Source organism: Callorhinus ursinus, unplaced genomic scaffold (assembly GCF_003265705.2).
Source record: "Callorhinus ursinus isolate GAN/ISIS: 27379988/994484 unplaced genomic scaffold, GSC_fseal_2.0 scaffold3, whole genome shotgun sequence".
NCBI lineage: Eukaryota > Metazoa > Chordata > Mammalia > Carnivora > Otariidae > Callorhinus > Callorhinus ursinus.
Window position 1 is genome coordinate 70,409,389 of NW_027397065.1, and position 24,211 is coordinate 70,433,599.

Genomic DNA, 24,211 nt, shown 5'->3' on the forward strand with positions numbered 1-24,211 from the left:
AAGGAAGGAAGGAAGGAAGGAAGGAAGGAAGGAAGAAAGGAAGGAAGAAAGAAAGGAAGGAAGGAAGGAAGGAAGGATTACTAAAGGATTCATCTTGAGCTAAAATCAATTCACCTGGCCAGTTACGTGTTTTAAATTTGTTCTCTATGCTGATTAGAAAGCTATGGGATATGTTTCAGGCATCTAAACAAAAATTCTATTTTTTTAAGGATTTTATTTATTTATTTGAGAGAGAGAGAGAGAGCATAAGCAGGGGGCAGGGGCAGAGGCAGAGGGAGAAGCTGACTCTGGGATCATGACCCTAGCTGAAGGCAGATGCTTAACTGACTGAGCCACACAGGCACACAAAAATTCTATTTTTTAAAAACAGCTAAGTAGAGATAAAGGTTTAAAGAAATTTATATGTGATTTTGTTGTTTTCTCTACTGTGAGTAAAAAAGGTTTTATTGCATTTGTTGCATTCAATTATAATGGGCTCTGGATCATGTCAAATAATTTTGTGATGTAGCCCATCTTTACCAATATGAAACGTTACACTATCTTGTACAGATGCTATCATTTCTGAACATATTTAAAGTAATTGTAGGAGGTCATAAATCGTGATGGATAATATTTCACAGATTTAACCTATTGTGAATCATTTCAGATTTAGCTCAATTTAAATTTTACTTGTTGAATTATTTTTTCTTTATTTGTCCCAACTATTTTATTACACACAATAAAAAATAAATACACATTTGAAACTAGTATAATTAATGTCATTGTATGCCAACTGTACTTCAATTAAAAAAATATATAAAATAAATAAAATCTTTAAAAAAAAAAAAAAGGGCGCCTGGGTGGCTCAGTCGGTTAAGCGACTGCCTTCGGCTCGGGTCAGGATCCTGGAGTCCCGGGATCGAGTCCCGCATCGGGCTCACTGCTCGGCGGGGGGTCTGCTTCTCCCTCTGACCCTCTTCCCTCTCGTGCTCTCTCTCTCATTCTCTCTCTCTCTCTCTCTCAAATAAATAAATAAAATCTTTAAAAAAAACAATATAATATTTTGGTACTTGAGACAAGCCGGTTTTTCTGCTGTAGCAGTTTACAACAGGACTGAATCAAATTAAAAGTACTTCTGGTTACTTTCTAAATCTAGAACACAGTGGAAAACTTTCTTCCTGTCCCGATACTTCCAGTGTTTACTTCACTTTCCTTGAAAGTATAAACGTTGTTTTCTCCCCCCTGAATATCTTCTTTCGAAGTATATACTTCTGCTATCTCCAGTACACTGCTTTTCTGACCAGCTATGTAAGGTTAACATGTTTCCTTTCTGTAGGTTGATTCATGTCCTTGGTTTACTCATCCTTAAGCACAGACAGCTATATCCAGGTCTGAAATCATGAAATAGTAACATGAATAAGTTTTTTCTAGTCTCTTCTTCTCATTTACTTTGACATGTGGCAAGACCAGACCTTAAATCCAAATCCTTCCCACACAGTTGCAAATAACAGAGCCTTTCAAAATTCTTTTTTGAATTCTACATCATGTTAAACATTAAACATTGATATGGTACTTAAATTTTCATGTCATCTTTAAATTTTGTTTGAATTTTTCTGTCTAAATTATAGTGTTCATTTGCATATGAAGTTGTTGCCATTCCCTATCTTCATGTAGTTCAACATTTGTTTTTGTTTTGGAGGGTGTGTTTCAGAAAAAGATGTTTAACAAATTTTCATTATTGTCCAATTTTTCCTAAAAATACGTCTTGATGTAAATAAAAGTCTAACTTCTTTAAGACACATTGTTTAAAGATAGGACTGTATCTTTCTTGTTCTGTGCATTTGTAAATAAGAAAATACTTGTATATATACAGTATGTGTCTGGTGTAACTGCATACTAAAAATAGATTCAATGTAATTTTGGTTATAATGTATATTTAACCAACATATACAGAAACATAATCCTACTATATTTTTTCTGAAGTCATACCAGAAATCATTTAAATTTAAATGCTTAATTGATGTAAGGTCAACATGTGATTATTGTAAAGGGGATATATAACTACAGAGATAAAATATTGCCTGGGAAGATAATGAAACTTTTACATTGTGGAAGCATAACATCTTATTTTGAGAATTTATTCTACTTTGCACAATTATCTGAAAAATTAAAGTGTCAATGCATTAATGGAAATAGAATACAAATACAAATAATTTTATATAATATAAATGTATAATCATACAAATCAATATAGCCTTTTTCATCATTTTAAATTCTGATTTGTATTTTCATTCACTATGTTATATATGAGACAGAAAAATGGACAGTAAACATAAATAATTTTATCCACCGAATTATTTCTGTGATTGATTCATGTAGTAGTAGTATTTTACATTAGTTTGAAAATATCTAATTCCCTAGAGATAAGTATATAGTCTCTAGAGTGAAAAGTTAGCAATATCTACCATTGTGCATGATAATAATTTCTAATTATTCCTTTCAGATGACTTGAATTTTTGTCTAAATAATGAGGTGGGGAAAAAATTATGGAGTTCTCTAACCAAGGAGATGGCAATAGTAGGTTTATTATGTGAAGAAGACAGAGGAGAATAAGAGTGTTATGAAACCTGGACTGGATCACCGACAGAAGAACCAAACAGCACTTGGAGATCTTGGAGGATTGGAGGTTTATTTAACGCCGGTGGGCTCAGAGAAGAGTGATCTCCAAAAGTCTGAGCCCCAAGCACAAACAAAGGGGGTAATTTATACTCTCCTAGTTCCGCGTACTTGGTACTTTTGGCGTGCAGGGGAAGCTGGGCAGGGAGAGGAACCCGGAAGAGGCCCGGGGCAGGGCCTGGGACTCCTTTGCTGGCTCAGTAGGCCATCTTATGACACAGATTTCCCTTGTCAAGAGTAGAAGAGTAGATGTTCTAATACAGATTGTTTCAATACCATTTTCTTCTCCTCTATATTGCAGTGAAACTCGATAAATAACGCATATCATTTTAAACAACACACACACACACACACACACACACACACACTTTCACCTAGAAATTGGCTTTCAAAATGTTCTCACTGAATCAAACTTACTCAATTCTGTTCAAGTAATCATAAACTACCTGATTTCTTCTGTTAAACAAAAAGTACAACTTACAAAATTAATTTCTCTGTTATTTTGAAAGTAATTTGAATATTTTAATTTCTTCAGTGAGGAGGTATCTGTTTGGAATTCCAAATGAGCTCAATAAGTACTATATAGGAAATAGTTTATTATTCAACATCTATGGCAATCATAATTAATATGTGCAATAATGACCACTTATTTAAGTATTGTAAGTATTACATCCTAAGTCCTGTAATGAATTGTGTGTTCTAATTTATTATTTTGCTTTCCCTGATTGATAGAAACATATAATATAGCAAAAGGAATTATTCTTGCAATCTGCTTTTGTTGGAAACAAATATTTATACAGCACCCACTTATAATTCATCCTTTTTACAAGAGCAAAATGCTTCATTATTATACTAAACTAGTGTACTAAGTGTTTAAATAATATTGTTCAACAGGTATATTAACATAATACTTTCTGAATGATTTCCCTATGTTGTGTTTTATTAAAATGTGTACATATATTCAAAGTATTTTAATGTATTCATTAAAAGTAGTTACATTTTCCTAGCAAATATTTCCCCAAGTTTAATGGTTTCATTTATATGTGAGATTATTTTATCAATGTACTTATGGTCTGCAACAGTATTTTTCTTTTCTAGTCTTGTGAATTTTATTATATTGTGTTCCTTCCTCCCAGTCCTCCATGCCACAAAAATGGCAATTATTCTTGGAATTCTTCTTCACCTTCCATAATTCAATTACCAAAATTGCCAGTTCTAACCACTACATTTTCTAGGATACTTCTTTTTCTCCAATTCTTCTATTACACTAGTCAAAGAAACCATTATCTCTTACTTGGGCAAGTTCAAAACCCATTTTTCTCCATTCTTGCAATCATCCAATCTTACTGGATAAGCTTTATATCCTCAAACCAAAACCCAATATGTTTTCATAGTCAGATTTAGCCCTTCTTAGGGGTTAATCTTTTCTCTCTTTGAAATACATAATAACACAGTATTTCAGAAAAGTAAGACTGTATCCAGTAAGATACAAATACCTAAGTAAGCATATGTACTGTATGACTCATTTGTGAATAGAATTCGTTTACTTTATCATAAGGTAACCATTCTATATTGACCTCACCAATATAATGATGTATTTATTTTTGGAGGATGGTAGATGGGAAATATATGTTTATGTGTTGGGGCTTGGGGAAAGAAAGAAAGTTAAGTCTTCAATTTCTATGGTGGGAAGTCAATAGAAAATGCCTAAAGGATCAATCAAGAACAATCTCTGGAGATATGGAAGTAAATCACAAAAACTCAGCTAACAGATTTGAAAATAGTTACCTGGGGAAGAAACAATGAGGAAGGGAAATGGAGGAAGCCTACTGACTGCCCTTTTTTCTTAACAAAACTTATAAAACTGGTTGTCTCTTTACATGGGTTTATAACTTTGACAAATTTAATAATTATAATAATTGAAATCACAAGATGCAGAAAATAATATCACCATCTCTATAAAAACCTTATATCACTTTCCAGAGCAGATGTGTCACAGACAATCAAAGTAACAATTATCAGGACACTAATTGGAATAAAAGACAAATAAAATAAACTTTAACTTGCAACTAATTCATATGTGTAATGAAAAAAATGATTATTCAGTGGGAAATGTGGTTGATAAATCAGAGAACTGAATACGCTTGTAAATTCTTTGATGATGCATGTATATTGTATTTGGCCTGAGGTGGTGTTAATAAGACCACTGGAGAAATGTGGTGCAGAGAATTTCCTTTTAAGTATCAAGTGAATTAACATTTAATCTTTTAGATTTAGTCGATTCTCTCCTTTGTTCTTTTCACAAAATAAATTAATTTGTCTCAAATAAAGCTTAATGTATTTTATAGAGTGAAGATTTGTTTTTGGAATATGTGTTTCTCCTGCTCTGTCCTTTGGAATATATTAAATGGAAATTTTCATTTGACACTCCATTTCTAACATCAAAGAATGTGTGCTAAAGCATTGGGGAAGCTACATACTAATCAGCAACTTAATAAGAGAATGATACGTTTGCTTTGTTGAATGCAAAACTGACTTATACCTATTAGGGCAATAAATTTGGGGAGCTATCCTTTTCACCAGAAAGAAATAATTTTCACCCTTCCCATATAAAAATATGCAAAGTAATATGTGATTTACTTAATTAATTGCTCTACCATCATTGAATGGAATTTCTACTACTAAAGAGAAGGGAGCTTAGACATCCGATGCCTTCCCCTTTGATTCACATGTATTTCTATTTTCCATCATAAAGCCCCTTCACGAACATCCACCTTAGGTTGGATGCAATTCCTGTTTGCCATATTCTGAATTACCTATGCTCTACAGTTAAGAAATACAGAAAAAGCTTTTCCAGACTAGGAAGGCCTTAACTCTCAGAATATGATGACTTAATTTCATCTACATTTTTTTTTCTTTTTGCATTTCTGCACTGCTAATCTTCCCTCAGACAAAATGAAACTGTCACACTCATTAAGACAAGGGACACATACAAGAACATATAAAAAAATAAAACCATTGTGATAGCTAAATATTAAATGTCTTACATAATTTTAGTTCCACATATGTAATCCTTAGCCTCGCTATTGGTTAAGAGTTATTATCCCATTTCACATATGAGGAAACAAGGTTGAAGTACTTGGCCCAAATCATAAAGAAAGTAAATGTATAGCAAGTGTTTCAAAATGTCCTTGATACAAAGCTCCTGCCCCCAACAGGCTACACTGATTTTAAAAGGGCCTCTTGATTCAGATCTTAAATGTGACATGTAGTTGACAGAAAACATGTCTAGTCTTTTTTTTTTAAAGATTTTATTTATTTATTGAGAGAGAGAGAATGGTAGAGAGAGAGCATGAGAGGGAAGGAGGTCAGAGGGAGAGGCAGACTCCCCGCTGAGCAGGGAGCCCGATGTGGGACTCGATCCCAAGGACTCCAGGATCATGACCTGAGCCGAAGGCAGTCGCTTAACCAACTGAGCCACCCAGGCGCCCAAACATGTCTAGTCTTCTTTTAATTTTCTAATTATCCTTTCTGACGTCAAAGACACACATGCTTTATGAAAGATTAAATCAACAACTCAATCGACCAAACCAAGAGCAACAAAATAAAAACTTCACAAAGGGTAGAAAACCTTGTACCTTTTACCACTTATTTCTGAGTATTTATATTCTAGTAAGATATTTAATAATCATATTCTCACAAAATAGCTTTATTAATGTGTTTAGGAGATTTAAGTTACAAAAGTAAATTCATTAGCTTATTTTGACTATTTGAAGTTATCATATGAACTATTTAAACTGAAGTTTTTCTTAAGCTGATAATAAAAAATATGGCATTTCCTATTTAAATACTTGATCAATAATCTCAATATGCCTATAAAATGAATTGCACAGCTTTAAAAAATGTCTGTTAAACCACATTATAATATGTAAGCTGACAATTTGATGGATAATCTATCTTAAGTATATTAAGTCAATACATAATAAATACTAATAAATTCAATTTAGTATAATAAATTCAATTTAACACTGTTTTAATATTGTTTCAATGTTAATAATGTTATTGTAATCTCTGAGGGGTCCTTTAATTAATAGAATTCCTCCTCTGCACCTGGCGTCTAAATAACCAAGAAAGCAAATAAATAACAGATGGAAGTCCACGCATCAGTTTTGGAGAGCATGGCTTGGTTTGGAAACAAATGGGTCAGCTAAGTGAACTCCAGAATAGGCAGATATACCTCATTCCTAGACTGTACTGTACTTAGACTAACCCCTTGTGTTGAAGGGGTTAGTGTTGAAGAATGGAGGAGTAAAGGAGAACACATTCTAATTGCATACAACCAACCCCACATTTCCAAATTTGCCAATAAATTCTGTCTATGCCCTCCCAAAGGCAGCCTAGGGGGCTCATTTAAGCATAGGAAAGGTTACTTTTCATGGACGGAAATCAGGAGTTGTGAAAGTGTATTTCCCTTTAGCCCATTACTTATTTTTTGATTTAGATTATTATAATTGTAAGCATCATTATCTGCATGCCATATTCCTTACCAAAACTGGAGATTGGGAAGACTCTGGTAAGAGATGTAGGCAAAGCCAGGGTTTATTTAAAAAAATAAAAAGAAGGTAAACCAATGAATGAAACTTTCACCCCCACCTTAAAAAACCAAGTATAATTGCAGCGTTGTGATTTGTGAATTAGGATAGTATACTGGGTTCCTATAATATGATTTTCTCTTGTTATAAAAGAAATCTTTGCTTGAGAGATTTTCTCCAAATTGACGGAAGATTGTAGGAAATCATATTTTAAAATAAATGGGTTGATATAAAATTTATTCAAATATTTTCATTTTTATTTTTTAAGATTTTATTTATTTATTTGAGAGAGAGAGAATGAGAGATAGAGAGCACGAGAGGGAAGAGAATCAGAGGGAGAAGCAGACTCCCTGCTGAGCAGGGAGCCGGATGTGGGACTCAATCCTGGTACTCCAGGATCATGACCTGAGCCGAAGGCAGTTGCTTAAACAACTGAGCCACCCAGGCACCCTATTCAAATATTTTTAAACAAAGATAAATATATTGAAGAGTCATTGTTACTTATTTTTTCATCTCTGATGTATTTTCTCTAATTTGATGTTAGTTATTCCATTTCCATAGAGATTCCTTTCACTCACCCGGATAGTTCAGAGTTGTTATAATGTGCATAGTTGTGATTTACTGTGTAGGTATTAATACTCTTCCAGATTTTCCAGGGAGTAAATTCAAATTTAGATGTAAACTTGTCTTATAAATACTACATTTAAAATACTTGGTTATAAATTATCAAGGAGATATTATTCTATTACCACTTACTACCATGATTGCTAACCAGGGGTTTTACTTGCAATTCTCTGGTATTATGATAAATTTGTACACTGAAGGGTTAGAAATTTTGGCTTCCAGCTCTTTATGGATTACCTCCAGTTGGATTTTCCATCTTGGCAAATACAGGGTTTTACCAACTGCCCCTGTATTCCTCAAGGCCAAGAAAAGTGAAGCTCAAGTTCATCCCATCTGCAAATATCTTTAACAAAAAAAAAAGTCAGATTTGGAATTCTTAATTTTACTAGTTTAGATATATTACAGGTTTTTACTATTTTGCTATTTCTTTAATTGCATTTAAAGTAATTTTAAAAATATTTTTATCTTCCATTTTTTATTTTTTCTCCTGTTTTTCCTGTAAGATCATCAATAAAGTCACTCAGTTTGTTAAATGGAAACCTCTGATTTTAAAGTTTATGATTACCCATTTTTAAAATGTTCCTTTCCAACATCATAGACTCTAGTAAATTATTTCCTCCATATCAATGATGTTTTATTTTTTTTAATTTTATTTTATTATGTTATATTAATCACCATACATTACATCATTAGTTTTTGATGTAGTGTTCCATGATTCACTGTTTGTGCATAACACCCAGTGCTCCATTCAGTATGTGCCCCCTTCAATACCATCACCAGGCTAACCCATCCCCCCAACCCCCTCCCCTCTAGAACGCTCAGTTTGTTTCTCAGAGTCCACATTCTCTCGGAGTCCATAGTCTCATAGTCCAATCATCTCCCCCTCCGATTCCCCCCCTTCATTTTTTCCTTCCTGCTCTCTTCTTCTTCTTTTTTTCTTTTAACATACAATGTATGATTTGTTTCAGAGGTACAGGTCTGTGATTCAACAGTCTTACACAATTCACAGAGCTCACCATAGCACATACCCTCTCCAATGTCTATCACCCAGTCACCCCATCCCTCCCACCCCCCACCACTCCAGCAACCCTCAGTTTGTTTCCTGAGATTAAGAATTCCTCTTTTCAGGGAGGTCATATGGAGACATACATGTCTTTCTCTGATTGACTTATTTCGCTCATCATAATACCCTCCAGTTCTATGCACGTCATTGCAAATGGCAAAATTTCATTCCTTTTGATAACTGCACAATATTCCATTATATATATATACCATATCTTCTTTATCCATTCATCTGTTGATGGACATTTTGGCTCTTTCCATTGTTTGGTTATTGTGGACACTGCTGCTATAAACATCGGGGTGCATGTAACCCTTCAGATCCCTACATTTGTATCTTTGGGGTAAATACCCAGTAGTGCAATTGCTGGGTCATACAATAGCTCTATTTTCAATTTTTTGAGGAACGTCCATACTGTTTTCCAAAACGGCTGCACCAGCTTGCATTCCCACCAACATGTAGAAGGGTTCCCCTTTCTCTGCATCCCCACCAACATCTGTCATTTCCTGACTTGTTCATTTTAGCCATTCTGACTGGTGGGAGGTGGTATCTCATTGAGGTTTTGATTTGGATTTCCCTGATGCCGAACGATGCTGAACACTTTTTCATGTGTCTGTTGGCCATTTGGATGTCTTTGGAAAAATGTCTGTTCATGTCTTCTGCCCATTTCTTAATTGGATTATTTGTTCTTTGGGTGTTGAGTTTAAGAAGTTCTTTATAGATTTTGGATACTAGCCCTTTATCTGATATGTCATTTGCTAATATCTTCTCCCATTCTGTCGGTTGTCTTTTGGTTTTGTTGACTGTTTCTTTTGCTGTGCAAAAGCTTTTTATCTTGATGAAGTCCCAATAGTTCATTTTTGCCCTTGCTTCCCTTGCTTTTGGCAATGTTTCTAGGAAGAAGTTGCTGTGGCTGAGGTCAAAGAGGTTGCTGCCTGTGTTCTCCTTTAGGATTTTGATGGACTCCTGTCTCACATTTACGTCTTTCAACCATTTTGAGTCTATTTTTGTGTGTGGTGTAAAGAAATGGTCCAGTTTCATTCTTCTGCATGTGGCTGTCCAATTTTCCCAACACCATTTGTTGAAGAGACTCTCTTTTTTCCATTGGACATTCTTTCCTGCTTTGTCAAAGATGAGTTGACCATAGAGTTGAGGGTCCATTTCTGAGGTCTTTATTCTGTTCCATTGATCTATATGTCTGTTTTTGTGCCAGTACCATACTGTCTTGATGATGACAGCTTTATAATAGAGATTGAAGTCCGGAATTGTGATGCCGCCAGCTCTGCTTTTCTTTATCAACATTCCTCTGGCTATTCGGGGTCTTTTCTTATTCCATACAAATTTTAGGATTATTTGTTTCATTTCTTTGAAAAAAGTGGATGGTATTTTAATAGGGATTGCATTAAATGTGTAGATTGCTCTAGGTAATGTTGACATCTTCACTGTATTTGTTCTTCCAATCCATGCGCATGGAACACTTTTCCATTTCTTTGTGTCTTCCTCAATTTTTTCATGAGTATTTTATAGTTTTCTGAGTACAGATGCTTTGCCTCTTCAGTTAGATTTATTCCTAGGCATCTTGTGGTTTTAGGTGCAGTTGTAAATGGGATCGACTCCGTAATTTCTCTTTCTTCTGTTTTGTTGTTGGTGTATAGGAATGCCACTGATTTCTGTGCATTGATTTTATATCCTGCCACTTTACTGGATTCCTGTATGAGTTCTAGCAGTTTTGGGGTGCAGTCTTTTGGGTTTTCCACATAAAGGATCATATCATCTGCAAAGAGTGAGAGTTTGACTTCTTCTTTGCCAATTCAGATGCCTTTTATTTCTTTTTGTTGTCTGATTGCTGTGGCTAGGACTTCTAATACTATGTTGACTAGCAGTGGTGATAAGTGGACATCCCTGCTGTGTTCCTGACCTTAGGGGGAAAGCTCTCAGCTTTTCCCCATTGAGAATGATATTCGCTGTGGGTTTTTCATAGATGGCTTTTATGATATTGAGGTATGTACCCTCTATCTCTATACTCTGAAGAGTTTTGATCAAGAAAGATGCTGTACTTTGTCAAATGCTTTTTCTGCATCTTTTGAGAGGATCATATGGTTCTTGTTCTTTCTTTTATTAATGTATCACATTGATTGATTTGTGGATGTTGAACCATCCTTGCAGCCCAAGGATAAATCCCACTTGGTCGTGGTGAATAGTCCTTTTAATGTACTGTTGGATCCTATTGGCTAGTATTTTGGTGAGAATTTTTGCATCCATGTTCATCAAGGATATTGGTCTGTAATTCTCTTTTTGATGGGGTCTTTGGTTTTGGGATCAACGTAATGGTGGCCTCATAAAACGAGTTTTGAAGTTTTCCTTCCATTTCTATTTTTTGGAACAGTTTCGGAAGAATAGCTATTAATTCTTCTTTAAATGTTTGGTAGACTATTGGAGCAAATTATAGCAGAGAAATTCCCTAATTTGGGGAAGGAATCAGGCATCACAATCCAGGAGGCAGAGAGAACACCCCTCAAAATCAATAAAAATAGGTCAATACCCCGACATCTAATAGTAAAACTTACAAGTCCCCGAGACAAAGAGAAAATCCTGAAAGCAGCTCAGGATAAGAGATCTGTAACCTACAATGGTAGAAACATGAGATTGGCAACAGACATATCCACATGCACGCCAGAATGGACTGGCATGATGTATTAAGAGCACTAAATAAGAAAAATATGCAGCCAAGAATACTATGTCCAGCTAGGCTGTCATTGAAAATTGAAGGAGAGATAAAAAGGTTCCAGGACAAACAAAAACTAAAGGAATTTGCCAACACTAAACCAGCCCACAAGAAATATTGAAAGGGGTCCTCTAAGCAAAGAGAGAGCCTAAAAGTAACATAGACCAGAAAGGAACACAGACAATATACAATAACAGTCATCTTACAAGCAATACAATGGCACTAAAATCATATCTTTCAATAGTTACCCTGAATGTAAATGGGCTAAATGCCCCAATCAAAAGACACAGGGTATCAGATTGGATAAAAAAACAAGACCCATCAATATGCTGTCTGCCAGAGACTTATTTTAGACCCCAAAACACCCCTAGATTGAAAGTGAGGGGGTGGAAAACTATTTACCATGCTAATGGACACCAAAAGAAAGCTGGGGTGGCAATCCTTATATCAAACAAATTAGATTTTAAACTGTAGACTATAATAAGAGATGAGGAAGGACACTATATCATACTTAAAGGGTCTATTCAACAAGAAGATCTAACAATTGTAAATATCTATGTCCCTAACACAGGAGCAGCCAATTATATAAGCCAATTAATAACAAAAGCAAAGAAACACATCAACAACAATACAGTAATAGTGGGGGACTTTAACACCCCCCTCACTGAAACGAACAGATCATCTAAGCAAAAGATCAACAAGGAAATAAAGACTTTAAATGACACACTAGACCAAATGGACTTCACAGATATATTCAGAACATTCTGTCCCAAAGCAACAGAATACACATTCTTCTCTAGTGCCCATGGAACATTCTCCAGAATAGATCACATCCTAGGTCACAAATCAGGTCTCAACCAGTACCAGAAGACTGGGATCATTCCCTGAATATTTTCAGACCACAATGCTTTGAAACTAGAACTCAATCAAAAGAGGAAAGTTGGAAAGAACTCAAATACATGGAGGCTAAAGAGCATCCTACTAAGGAAAGAATGGGTCAGCCAGGAAATTAAAGAAGAATTAAAAAAAATTCATGGAAACCAATGAAAATGAAAACACAACTGTTCAAAATCTTTGGGATGCAGCAAAGGCAGTCCTAAGAGGAAAGTATATAGCAATACAAGCCTTTCTCAAGAAACAAGAAAGGTCTCAAATACACAACCTGACCCTACACCTAAAGGAGGTGGAGAAAGAGCAGCAAATAAAGCCTAAACCCAGCAGGAGAAGAGAAATAATAAAGATCAGAGCAGAAATTAATGAAATAGAAACAAAAGAACAGAAGAACAGATCCACGAAACTAAGAGTTGGTTCTTTGAAAGAATTAACGAGATTGATAAACCCCTGGCCAGACTTATTAAAAAGAAAAGAGAAATGACCCAAATAAATAAAATCATGAATGAAAGAGGAGAGATCACAACCAACACCAAAGAAATACAAACAATTATAAGAACATATTATGAGCAACTCTATGCCAGCAAATTAGATAATCTGGAAGAAATGGATGCATTCCTAGAGATGTATAAACTACCAAAACGGAACCAGGAAGAAATAGAAAACCTGAACTGACCTATAACCACTAAGGAAATTGGAGTAGTAATCAAAACTGTCCCAACAAACAAAAGTCCAGGGCCAGATGGCTTCCCAAGGGAATCAATGATGTTTTAAATGTAATTATTAAATGCCTATTAAATAGTCTCTGTGCTTTTTTAATTCCTATCCACAAATAAAGGAAATACAGTTTTTTTCTCCCACTTTCGCACCAAAGTTGTAGGAATCATATTCAGATGGGCTATTACTTTGGTGCTGTCAGTGATCCATACCTCCCAGTGTTAGTGCTCTTGGGAAGTCACACCTCACACTTTGACAATGGGCTTGTTCATGTGACTATGTTTGGTCAATGCAGCACTAACAAGTATGATGGAAGGAGAAGTTCCCTGGGCTCTCCTGTTAGGGTTTGCCCTCTGGAAGTGTTCTTTCTTAGAACTTGACTGTGATGTTATAAGGAAGATCAAGCTACCACATGGAAAGACATCACATGCAGATGTGGTCGATGCCCCAGCTGAGCTGCGATAGACAACACCAACTTGCCAGTGAAGTGAGCGATCCTTCTTGAAAGTGTTTGCTTCAGCCCAGATCAAGCTGTTGCCAGCTGAGGCTAAGTAGAGCAGGGATGAACTATCCCCACCAAGCTCAGGCTGACTTGCAAAACCCTAAGCCATTAAGATTTAGGATGAGTTTGTTATACTGACAATAGGTAACTATTTTTGGTAAACATATAATACAACCTTCACAGGTGAATCATTATGCATTAATAAAAAGTACTAACACCTTAAAGAACATTGGAAAGTCTTGACACAAATGAGCATGGATTTTTGTACCAGAGGACAAGGGTTCTTTTGATAGCATAGTCCTTCCTAAGTTTGTTATGTTGGGTATTCCACTTAATTTTTCTTTTTTTAAAGAATTTATTTATTTATTTGAGAGAGAGAATGAGAGAGAGAGAGCATGAGAGGGGGGAGGGTCAGAGGGAGAAGCAGACTCCCCGCTGAGCAGGGAGCCCGATGTGGGACTCGATCCCAGGACTCCAGGATCATGACCTGAGCTGAAGGCAGTCGCTTAACCAACTGAGCCACCCAGGCGTCCTCACTTAATTTTTCTTAACGTCATTTCAATCATCTGTAAAATGGAAAAAATAATAATAAAATCAAATTGCATGGAAATTGTGGGGATTAAATAAAATATGTGAAAATTAACCTATCCCAATCTTCAACACATAGATAAGTTAAATAGATAATAAATAAGAGCTATTATTATTTTATTATATTCAGAAATATAATTTTAGTGTGATAAGTATGTCCATTCTTCTCTACATATTTTGTTGGTTCCATATCTTAAAACTTCTTTATTATTACATAATATTCACAAGTAGTACTTATGACTACTAAGTGGAGCAGATATAATGCTTCTTTAGTTATAAATAAAAATTAAAATTTCTCCTTTTTGTTATTGATCTATTCTTTTTATATTTTCTCTAACACTCCTTCCAACTTTCTATCCCATGTCTATATAGAAAATAATACACAGATTGATGCTTCATTGGGGGAAGAATTTTATATTTACTTTGTCTTTTATTGCTAAAGTTTTCTTGTCACTGTACACTAAAATTCCCTTCTTTTTTTCTTTTTTTATTCTATTCACATAAGTCATATCATATTTTCCTATCTAGTAAAACATACAATACTTATAACTATATGCTCTGACATTCGTTAGCATTCAATTAAACCATACCTTGGGCACATTACCAAAGATAACTATTCTTTCTTTCTTTCTTTTTTTTTTGTCACATATTTCCATTACTGAAAATAATTTCTTTGGTTTTAAACTTGATATCCAACTGTGCCTAACTTCAGTAATTCTCTGTGATGGAAGAGATTACTGGGAACCATTTGATTTATTTCTATCAGGTTGCAAAAGATGAATTAACAATGTCATAACACCCAATTAGTGGTACTACATTGTTGAGGAACAAACACATCTCTTAATTGGAAATTGACAGCTTTGGCACTAAATTGAACTAATCATTACTCACATTCACACTAGCCTCCATTTCCTCAAGCTCTATTAAGTCATTAAAATGCCATGACAATTTTCTCCACAGGTGTGGAAAACCAGATCCTTGCCTATGGCAGTCTTAATTAAGATAACAGCTGGATAGTTACATTTAAAAGGGAGGAATCCAAGACATGATAATGTTTCTCAAAGTGCCCCAAATGAAGAGTAGTTAGGGAGTGGCCTAGTTTTTTATCTTATTCCAATTTTGTTGCTTGGAGATTATCTATTTTATGGATGCTTGCTAACTATGTGACCAAATTATGATTGAAACCAGTTAATCATAACTTTTAAATGACATATGTATTTGATTGTATTTAAATTATTTTAAACTTAGAGTTTATGGTTTTACTGAGAGCTTATCAATAGCATGTATATACATTTGCTATTGCTTTTGTTTCCACCCAGTAAATGGTCTACTTTTCTTTTTTTCCTCCAATGGTTTGACATAATCATTCCCAGAACAAAGTTTCTTAGGCTTTCTGGCAAGGAGAGAAAAGAACAACTAAGTCATTTCAATTGTATTGTGACAGTGAAACTATTGCTGGTTTACAATAGTTTTGGGTGTTCACAGTAGCACCTCTCCCTTCAGGAAATAAACTGCCTTGACTTTTTTTTTTTTAAGTTTTTATTTATTTATTTGACAGAGAGAGAGTACAAGCGGGGGGAGGGGGCAGCAGGCAGAGGGAAAGGGGGAAGCAGGGTCCCTGCTGAGCATGGAGCCTGATGCAGGGCTCGATCCCAGGACCCTGGGATCATGACCTGAGCTGAAGGCAGAAGCTTAACCATCTGAGCCACCCAGGCACCCTCGATTTAAATCTGACCTTATTAAAATTCCTCCTTTCTATAACATATAAATACATTAAAAAATCACTGTTTCTGACTCTTTCCAGAATTCTCTTTCTTAGATAAAATCCAAGACAATTAGAAAATAATATTTTTTCCAAATATTTCCAACACTTGCAACTCTTCCTAACCAGTCCCTCTCTGTGTATAAGAATTAGGTTTGAATTTTCTAGTCAATAAGTCTGCCTTCTGGGAAATTGTTAATGATTCTGTATGGAATTTCAGATATGCCCTGCTTTGGAATGGAGCTTTCATCAGGTGTTTGGATATCTTGTTTTTTTATCCTATTAAATAATTGATCTAGTGCCCATCTTATATTTTTACATTTACCATTTTTACTAATAAATTATTTTTGAGTTTTTGTGTCTTATTTATTATTCTATGAGTTAAGTCCTTATTTTATGGGATCAAACATGTTGAGTGAATGTATTAAAAATACATGAATTGATTATATTTGTTCAGTTAAAAAGTGTCATAAATATATTGTGTTACACAACAAATTGCCCCCCAAAATCTCTTTTGGTTAGATCAATTGATTATTTCACAAGCTGTATTGTATGGAGGGAGGTTTCTGTGATCTGTCTTGCATAACAGACCACCCCAACCTGCCCATATTCAGGCAGACTAAAGAATGTTCTTGTGAGCCTTGTGCTGAGTAAGTGACCTTAGAAGCCTGTTAGTTGATATTAGCTGACATCCAGGTCAGAAATGGCCCTTCTGGTCTTCACTCCAAGAGCTATAAATCTTGCCTTACATCCTCTCTGGTTCCAGGCTGGGCTGGTCCCCAAGAATGGAATCTGGCAGAGGAGGCAAACACACCTAGCCCAGGCTCCTTGAAAATGTAAAGACATGGTAACATAGAAATGGAGCTCACTCCAAACTGCACATAGGTAAATGGATGTTTAACTTCAGACACCTGTCATTTGTCCTATAAATACAGCCCTTATGGGGATGGTCAGTTGGAAGTCTTACCTGAGGGGAGGATGCTTCTCCCAAGCCTCTTAATTGGGACTTCAGTTTGGCTATCTCCACGGGGCTTCCCAGCTAATGAGGTTGGATGTTGTAAGTACCTGATCTGATGTAACTTTGTCTTATTCTCCTTACTGCTTACTATTGACCTCATCTATGCATAGATTTCCCTTTTCTTCTTCCTGTTTATCAGTTTTTTTTTAATATCAATAAAGTGGTTTTTTTCCTCTTCAAAACTGAGAGTACGGATGGTGGCTGTGAATCTTTTCTTCAGAACACAAGCATGGCCTAAAAATCATTGTTCGCCATCCACTGAGTAGATAAAGACACTCTTTTGTGACAGATAGCTGGAATAAATGAGAATTCAAACCAATCTAAGGAAATTGCCTGAAAGTCTTAATTGTTGTGAGGGTATATTCCAAATTCCAAAACTATTAATCATGAATTAAATGTTTTATCATAGTAAAAAATATGTTTTCCATTCAACCCAAATCCAAATATTTCCAGAGAGACAAGATTAGTGGAAATAATGTGTGCTTCAAAATTAAGCATATCTTATTCAAATTCCTATTCTGTCACTCAATTTTATGATCTTAGGCAAATTATTTAATTATTGGCTTTCTTTTTTTTAAGATTTTATTATTCATTTGACAGAGATAGACACAGCGAGAGAAGGAACACAAGCAGGGGGAGTGGGAGAAGGAGAAGCAGGCTTCCCGCCGAGCAGGGAGCCCGATGTGGGGCTCGATCCCAGGTCCCTGGGATCATGACCTGAGCCAAAGGCAGACGCCCAACAACTGAGCCACCAGGTGCCCCAATTATTGGCTAACTTTCAATATTTTTAAGATCATTGTGAGGATTGAGGAAGGTGATGCAGGTAACTCATACACTAATAACTAATCATACAAGGTAACTAATTTCTTTTGTGTTGATGCTTAATATTAGTAGATTATCCATATATGCACACACTTCATTATTTTATTCTTTATAACAGCACTCTCCATATTGTTTATATACAAATACACTAAGAATATAAGGATGTGAGTAGTTTTAAGTCAATCATTGCTGAATTCATAACTATCATATCAATTTTCCAAAATTGATTTGTGTGATAAATGCCCATTGCATAACAATTTTTCTTTCTCCATTCTTCATTACATGGAAAGTATACCTTTCATCCATCCAAAATCTTATTTGTGATGCAAGTCAAGTACAATCCTGTCCATTACCAAGTAAATGCAACTCTAAATATCATATTTGCATAGAAAAGGGGAATTATACTAGTGACTAGATAAAAAATCATTTTGCATGACCCCATATGGGTTTCATGAAATTTCTTTGCATTATTTTCCATCAGTTGTGTCTTGCTTTGTCACTACATATATGTGTTTTACTTTATTGGCCTCTTGGCCTTCACATTTGCTTCAAGAGCAGCCCAGAATTATAGATGAATATCATAGAGCCCTAGGGAGTCTCATGCCCATCTCACATCTTTGGGAAACAGTGATAAGCCAAGGTAGGTGGTATAAGCATGGAAGAAACATTAGCCATCATGTAGTTGAAAGTCCCTGTTATATAGACAGGGACAGTCAGATCAGAAGAGAGAAAACATCTGCCTATGTACAGCAGAGCATCCCACTTGTTCAGAAACATCTTGGCCCCTAATATCATGGTGATTTAGCATGACTTGCTTGGCTTTCCAGAGTCCTTGCTAAACAAAATGTGCTACTTGGGGAACGCAAATTGCTACTGGAATCCCTTAAACTGTTTGCTTCCCATGCTCACTTTAGGGTACAGAGTTTTCATGATCAGCTTTATGAATAAGCTATCCGGTGAACTAGGAATGGGATACAGGACAAATTAGTTCTAAATGGGTGTGGAAAAAGTCTTAATTCATTGTACAAGAAAAAAAGAAACTTAACAATCATTTTGGAGAGGTAGCATACCATAGAGAATAATGAGGCTGGAGCCAGACAGCTTGAGTTCAAATCCCAGTCTTACCACTCACTAGCTTGGGGTAGTTACTCTCTAGTTCTTTGTCTCAGGTCTTCCATCTGTCCTCATCTGTATATAGGAGACAGTAATAGTGGAGTTTGTTTTTTTTATAAAGAATTCAGTATAGCTCCTGATACATCCTAGTGCTTAATATATGGAGGCCATTGTTTTTTCTTTCCAGGTCTCTTCAGGTAAAACTTTGCTTATATTTGTCACTCATTTCTAGAATAAAGCACATCCAGATCTGTGGTGAATGAAAAAAATCATTTTGCAATCAAATGATTTAAAAATTTTACCTCCCAAAAATTGAAACAGACTTTAAATTTTTAATCTGTTATTAACTGTTATTAAATAGAATATCTGTTTATATGTAAAAATTTATGTTTTTGGAATAGAACTTAAGAAAATTAATCATCTATTTGTTTATTTCCCTGGTCTTAATTCTATATACAAAATCTAAAGGCGTAGACATGCAGAATACTGTCAGATTCTAGAAATACACATTTCTTCCCGGAAATATAAATTAGTATTTCAAAAATTATTTTTATATCATTCAGTTGAATTTTCAATATATTGTAATATATATTTGGTATTATAAAAGTATAAAATTAAATTTCAATTTATATCTATTTGTCTTTCTATACTTACGTCTACACCTATCTGTATCTCTCCATCTATCTCCCTAATTCTATCTGTTATAGGCTACATGGTGTCCCTCAAAAATTCCTATGTTGAAGCCTTGACCCCCAATACCTCAGACTGTGATTGTATTTAGAGACTGAGCCTTTAAAAAGAAAATTAAGTTAAAATGAGGTAATTAATACAAATGTTGTCCTGATTCCAGAAAGGAAATTTGGACACAGATGTATAGAGAGAATTCAACCTTGAGACTATCTTCAAACACAAGCTGCACCATCAGCTCAGCTCTGGGTCTCCAGCCTGTTGGTCTACCCTGCAAATTCTGGGCATGGCTTCCATAATCGTGAAGCCAACTCCTTAAAAGAAATCTCTCTCTCATTTTCTCTCTAAATGTATTACACACAGGGCACCTGGGTGGCGCCTTAATACAGTCGTTGAGCGTTTGCCTTTGGCTCAGGTCATCGTCCCAGGGTCCTGGGATTGAACCCCACATCAGGCTCCCTGCTCAGCGGGAAGCCTGCTTTTCCCTCTCCCACTCCCCCTGCTTGTGTTTCTTGCTGTGTCTCTATCTGTCAAATAAATAAATAAATCTTAAAAAAATAAATAAATGCATTACACACAACCTGTTGGCTCTGTTTCTCTGGAGATGCTTGGCTAATACACAATCTATATAGAGAGAGGCGGGGAAGAAAAAGAATTTTTTAAAAGAGAAGTGATAAATTGAATACTTTTAAATATACATGGCATCTTAAGTGTGAAAATTTTTATATTAGGTAAAAATTGTGTAATAGAACTAAAATGGAAGTGTTATTTTTTTGAAGATAAATAAAATATATAAACTGTCCATAGCTTAAAGAATAGTTTCTGCAGGTAGATAGATGTGGAGATAAAAAATAATGGTGATTATCCAATTGTAAAGATAATTTCTACTGGTAATTAAAAAAATAATATACCTATTAAAAAACCTCAAAAATCAAAAAAATCTGACAATTACAACATTTGGATTTTTTAACTTCATACAGAAAGAAAATTAACATTTGTGAAGGTATAGAGATGACAGTGTCCAAAAAAAAAAAAAATAAGGGATAATAAAACTAAAATGTTTTCAGGTTTTGTTTACTTAGTTTATACATAGTGGTTTAAAGAAATATCAGTGAAAATGAAAGTGTATTAAGTTTTTAACAGCTTGATTTTATGTGTGACAGAAACAGTCTGCGATTTATTTTTTTGTTAATGTTTTATTTATTTATTCACGAAAGTCAGAGAGAGAGAGAGAGAGAGGCAGAGGCAGAGGGAGAAGCAGGCTCCCCGCCTAGCGGGGAGCCTGATCTGGGACTCGATCCCAGGACCCTGGGATCATGACCTGAGCCGAGGGCAGACGCTTAACCATCTGAGCCACCCAGGCACCCCACAGTCTGCGATTTATATTTTGAACAAATTTACCAAATACTTCATATGCTTATATCATGATTATTTATCCAATGTGTTGCTTCATTTTAAATCTAGTGACATTGGAAGATTATTACCTTTAACAAAGGGGAGAAGATTATTACTTTTAACAACGTGGAGAAAATGTTAGGTGGAAGAAAGACTTTGATTTGTCTTTAATACTTCTGTTTAACTATCTTAAACGTGTTTTAAAGTATTTAAGGAAATTCTGACATGCCATTATAAGTAGTCACAGATAGGCCCTGACTCACCTATGTAAGTCATATAGAGCTCAAAGAGCTCACCTATATGTCATAAATTAAAATAGTTTAATATGGGGCTATGCCAGATAATAGAGGTAACAACACAAGATGCTAAGGCTGAGAAAAGATATCCAAAACACTTCTCAGAGAAAATAAGTCTTGAATTTAAAGAAAAAAGCAAATAAATAAGAGTTAACCAATAGAAGAGATCAGTTTAAACAGGTTTTTGGAAATGCATTGAGAGTTTTGGGGTGATAGGTATATATGGTGAGTAGCTGAAGCCTAGAATTAGAGTAATACCAGGCTAGTATCATTTGGATTAATGCCAACTAATCTGAGACTATTTTCCTGACAACTATGAGAGGCTTTTTGATAATTTTATGACATCATCAGATGTGAGTTTTAGAAAATTCTCTCTAGACCTAATTTGGAGGATGTATTACTTGGATTAAAACTACTGTAACAATTTATTGCTTTCAAGCAATTACTATTTAGGAGATCAAATAAATTGATCGGACAGGCATTGTGATCACTTTCTCCTAAAGAAACATTTAAAGTAGAAAGTTAGACAACATGAATATTTTTACACATATGTGTATAAATGTGTATATTTTTATTCTGGAAGTCCTGAGTCATCTCATTTCAATTTTAGGACTTTGATACTATTGGGATAATACTGCAAAAATTAAGAATTATAGCTTTAGAACTTGAAACTATTTTCACAAAATTGTTATTTATTCTATCAGTGTTGCACTAAGTTCTACAATTCAATACACCTTATAATTAGTACTGGAAGTCTGAGTATAACCTTTTTTCAGGTGTAGTTCAACCACAGCAGGTGATTAAAAACATCAGTTAGAGATACGTAACTATAAAGTGTGTGGCACTATAATTATAACCATGAATTTTTCTTTGTGGTTTTGTAATATTGATAGCTATTTAATACACCATTATCTAAAAATATATAACATTTTTAAGATGGTCTCCTTACATCTCTGAAAAAAACATTATCATCCCATAAAGTTTTCAATAACGGTGTTTCATTTTTCTTATCTTTCTGTTTTTTGTTTTTTGTTTTTTTTTAGTTCTTTTACTATGACTTTTTCTATTCATGTATTGAGAAGATTTAAATTTTATGCAAAATATAAAATCCTATTTTGGTTTCATGCCATTTTTTTGAGAACTGGCTCTAAATACTGTTTTGAAAAATAATTAAATGTTTGTCATTCATTATATTGAGATGAAGAGCTCAGTGAAAACTAATTTTAGAAATGAAGATTTTTTAAAATATGGATTTATAGTGTTTGCAGTACCTAATTTTACAGATCTATGTTTCAGGTAACATCCTTTGTCAATTTTTGGGTCTTGGGGGGAAAAAAAAGAATGTCCAGTAAAAGTAGAATAGTTGTATTTTATATTATCAAGAGAACACTTGATAAACATTATTCTCATGTCCAGACCATCCATGCCCAAAGAACAGTCAAGATATGTATATATTACTTTTATTTAGCAAAAACTGAAAATGCAGGAAATTGCTAAGTATATGAAAAAATAGATATTTGGGGATAAAGAAATCCATTCTTTTCCATTTTGTTTTTATAAAATTGTCCAAATCTGAGTTTTTTTCTTTTTTTTTACTTTTTTTGCATTTTTTAATTTTATTATGTTATGTTAATCACCATATATTACATCATTAGTTTTTGATGTAGTGTTCCATGATTCATTGTTTGCATATAACACCAAATCTGAGATTTAATGGCATTTTCACATTGCCTTTTTAAACTCAACATGCTTTGCTCTTTAAAAAAAAATTCTCATGTAAGTTTATTCTAGACAAATTGCAAAATATGGCAAAATTAATTTTTTGTCAATCTTTCCAAAGAATACTATCAAACATAACAGGCATATTTCATCCACTCATATGATCATATATGTGTATATATATTTATGCCACAATATATTGCAAAAGAGAGAGAAAGTAAGAAAGAAAGTAAATTTATGGTTCAAAATAAATCTGGATTATGTACCTGCATATATTAATGATTAAAATAAACAAGAATCCTATACCTTTAAAAATGCCGACAAAATTTTACAATTTGCTTCATCATTATTTAAACCCATACATGTAATAATTTAATGTGCTTATCTTATGTTTCAAAGACTTATAACTAGGGGTGCCTGTGTGACTCAGTCAGTTAAGCTAAGTGTCTGCCTTCAGCTCAGGTTCATGATCTCAGGGTCCTGGGATCAAGACCTGCTTAGCAGGGAGTCTGCCTCTCCCTCTCCTTCTGCTTCCCCTCCCACAGTTGAGCTCTCTCTCACTCTGTCTCAAATAAATAAAATCTTAAAAAAAATAAAAACCAACTTACATCTAAATTAACATGTTTTAAGCTTACTATATAATGATGTGTATTAGAAATACTTGTTTTTTTCTTGTACAGAGAGAACATGTTATTAAGAAAAATGTTTAAAATGTAAGAAAACATTAGTCACTTTTACTTATAGACTTGATGTAAAACAATAATTAGGGGACAATGACTTAGAGCAGGCATTGGTTTTCAACACCAAAAATGGAATGAGTATATATTCGCAGAGTTGTTTTCATGGTCTATATAAACATGGGTCTTTTCCATTCTTGTTTTATGTACTGTTCATAAATAATAACAATTCTACATATTTCAGGAGCAGCTCCTGAATCATATGACAACCCAGAACATAAAGTCGGGTTCTGTTAATAAGAGAAGGGAGTATAGTATTAATAGTATCTGCAATAAATCTAAGGGCATCCTTGAAACTCTTCTGTATA